Source organism: Malurus melanocephalus, unplaced genomic scaffold (assembly GCF_030028575.1).
Source record: "Malurus melanocephalus ecotype Western Australia unplaced genomic scaffold, MMel_1.1 scaffold_356, whole genome shotgun sequence".
Taxonomy (NCBI): Eukaryota; Metazoa; Chordata; class Aves; order Passeriformes; family Maluridae; genus Malurus; species Malurus melanocephalus.
In genome coordinates, this window is record NW_026623588.1 from 21,322 (window position 1) to 24,766 (window position 3,445).

Consider the following 3,445-nt stretch of genomic DNA (forward strand, 5'->3'; position numbering starts at 1 on the left):
TAGTGTTTCTCTCTTCACCAGAAGTTTAGAACAAAAAGATAAATTTAAAAGTTGTGATCTTTATGCACCACGTTGAAATCAGATTTTTGCCCCTACCTTATTCCTCAAAACAACCAGGGGATGTGCAGAGCAGCCCTGTACTCATGGGATCTCCTGGTCCTGGCACGGAGTGGTGGGGTTTGAGGGACACTGCTTTGCTCTCTTGGTTAAACAGTTACATTTTTCCCTGTCTTTTGTCACCCACAGAATTTTCCAAGCTTTTAGGGTCCACAGGGACAGAGGGCACAGACAGGCAGCAGGAGCCGAGGGAAAARGCTGCAGTCCCTGCAGTGATGCTGAGTGCCAACAAACCCCATAGAGGACAGGCTGATCCCACAGCAGCCACCGAGGGACAAGGCCAGGACAGTGACATGAGGTGGGTCCCTCCAGCCAGGGGAGTCCTGGGGACCCCACTGCAACCCTTTTTTGCTCACAGGGTTTGTGGGGCAATCACCAGAGCTCTACCTGCTCTCCAGTGTCTGAGAAACGTGGTGTAAAAGGTTTGTCAGACTGGGAGGGACCTGGGGGACATGGTCACACCTAAATCTGGAGGGCAGAGCAGAGCTGCAGAGGAACAGGTAATGGAGTCATGGTTAAGCCCGGGATGTGTTTTTAAGCTGAGCAGAACTGTGGGTGCAGGAAATGCCAGATTTTTGTGAAACAGCCTGGCAAAGGCATCTGTGAACTCCACTGCATCTCCCAGCCAGGGCTCCTTAAATACCCAGCTTTGCACCAAACCAGAGCTTCCATTACACCACGTCTGGAGGAGGCAACCAGCTCCTGAAAAACCTCAGAGCTTAATRGACTCATTGTCTCTTCAAAGAGGAGGGAAGAAGGAGAAGGATCAATTCTTTTAATGCTTAAGTCAAAAGCAAGGCAGAAGAAGGGGTGTAAACACTTCTTTTCAGGGATAAATTGGAATTTCAGTGACAGATTAGCTTTTCCAGAGAAGACATCACACAGCCCATCTGTGGGGTAGGGATGACTAATCCAGGTTCCTTCCAGAAGGATGCTCATGCATTCAGGCTGTAAGCACACACTCACAGACAGGGGCCCTGGAGGTGCATCTGCGGGATCCAGCTTATCCCAAAACCAGCCTCAGACTCCTCTGCACCCTCCCTATAGAGCAGCCTCTCTGGAAGGTCAGGCCAAATGTCACCARAATCAAAGGTAGAGTGGTTTGGGGGCTGGGCTGGGGCACAGGATTGTAGGGCAAGCCTGAAGCATTGCTCCAGCTCAGCTGGACCATCCCAGCACACGGCTGTGGCTCTGGGTGAGCTCTGTGGCCAAACCCTGACAGCCAGAAGGGAGATGGCTCCTACCTCTCTCCCAGTTCTAAATAAAAAGGTGGGTGTCAGGACCCTGCAAGCTTTGTACCTCAGGGAAACCCTTCTGTCCCTCCTGCACTGGAAGCAGAATGAGAAGGTTCACGAACTGCCAGAGATGTTCCCTTCTGATGTGCGCTTCTGAATAGACCAAATTATTTCTGCCCACATRCAGCTTTCATCTAGGATTCTAAAGCAGCAATTAATAGTTTTATAACTCTCTTTCCTATTAGTTTCATGAACAGCTAAGCTCAGCTTTAGAACAAAACTGGGCTTTGAACTGGGACCCAGTGTGATCTCCCCTGTTGGACCATCAAAGCGTGCACCCCATTCACATTTGCAGCTGGGAAATAGAAGCTTACTTTGGAAAGCTTGGGTGATTTTTGTTTAATAACGTGATGGACAGAGAATACAAATGTGTCTGTCTGGGATAAAGTGAATTTGCAAAATTTTGCTTTAGTTAACCTGAAATTTCCATGAATGATTAGAAAAGGGGAACAGATAAAGCCAGCRCCTTTCTAATAAATGTTGAACTATATTGTAAGCTATTTTGAGACAACCGTCAGAATTACACAAGCCCAGTGTGAGCTGGGTGTTGGGCGTTCAAATTAATATCTATCTTGTGGAGAAAAAAATCCCTGATATATGCATTTATGACAGTAAAAATAAAATATAAAACAGATCAAGCATGTCTATAAGAAATGCTAGAAGTTTCCCTTGACAACATATTTTTTTTYCCCTCAGGCTTTCAAATGGAAGTTATGTATATTTATTCTACCTGGCACGGAGGACTCAAGGGAGTGGGAAGAAAGGTGCTAATAGATATTCAAGTGAGGATACAGCAAGTGCAGGGAGCACTGCACACAGGGTCTTTTCCAGCCAGGTACAATGCATTTAGATTAACAGTCCAAATAAAAAAAAACAAACCTGTACTTACAGCTCAGCGAGGCTTCCCAGCAGGGAGTCGTGTCGCTTGTCTCAAAGGAGCCATTAGAAATGCGTAGAGGAGGAGGAATCTCTTATCCTTTGCCGGTAGCCTAGACCTAAATGCCCCGTCACCCGGGGCTTGTGACCGCGCACGTCCCAGGTGTGCGGGGGTGGCGGCTGCAAACCGCTGGGGAGATCCTGTGCGGGATATCCATGGGGCTCGGGTAGGACTGGGGGTCCCACGCTGAGCACCTGAGGGGKGCAGTGGGGCTGGGTGACCTCCCAGCTCCTTTAGCGTGGTGTCTCCATAGGCTGGGACAGGACCGGGGACACGTCTGCTTTCTGGTCATCCAAAATTGCCCCTGCAGAGCCCCATCCCCRCGGCTGAGCGTCCCTGTGTTCATCGGCCTGAAGATGCTCAGGACCAACCCTGCCTTGGGCAGGCAGAGGGGAGAATGGAACGGGAATTCCCACTATCGGCTGCTCCCTGCAGGCAGAGCAGGAGCTGCTGCTGCACGCTGAGAGGCCACCAAAATGCCCAGAGCTGGAGACGGATTGACGGGGTACTCCCTGCTCGCCTCGGGGTGCAGGAGGGGGTGATCACCAACAACTCGGCTATCTACAGGAGAGGGCGATTACCGACAGCCCAGCGCGGCTGCGGATGATCCCTGCCCTGTGCCAGTCTCTGCTCCCGGGTCTCACGCTGTGCGTGCACAGCTCTCCACAGGGACCTCCGCGCTCCCTTCCCCGGGGAGGGGGAATGCAGCCCCCGGGGGAGGCGAGCTCCGGGCGARGGACTCCCCTACACCCGCCCGCAGAGGGACGGGGAGGAGTGTCCCTGCGCCTCGGCACCCGGCAGCACCCCGGGGTATGGGTGCTGGCTCGGCGGCTCCCTGCTCACCCCGGGATGTCGGTGCCTCGCTTCCCCGCTCGTCCCTGCATGCCGCTGCTCCGGCTGCCYTCTCACCCGGGATGCCGGTGCCCCGGCTCCCCGACGCTCCCCACGGTGGTGACCCCTGCAATGCCCGGGGGTGCTGGTAGCCCGTGTCCCCGGGATGCAGCTGCCCCGGTCCCTGTGTTACCGATCTTAAGGTCCTCGCCGCGCCCCGCGATGTTGGTGCCGCGGGTCCCCGGGATGCCGGTGCCTGCCGCTC

At 53.4% G+C, this 3,445-nt stretch overlaps 1 protein-coding gene across 1 annotated transcript in view; it reads right to left on the reverse strand.

The window, feature by feature from the left end:
- Positions 1-3,439, reverse strand: part of KCNS1 (potassium voltage-gated channel modifier subfamily S member 1) — a 12,791-nt gene extending 9,352 nt beyond the window's left edge. Inside the window, exon 1 of the mRNA XM_057378406.1 lies at positions 2,302-3,439. The gene's annotated coding sequence lies outside the window, so the exon portion shown is untranslated. The remainder of the gene's footprint in view (positions 1-2,301) is intronic.
- Positions 3,440-3,445: the final 6 nt, after the last annotated feature.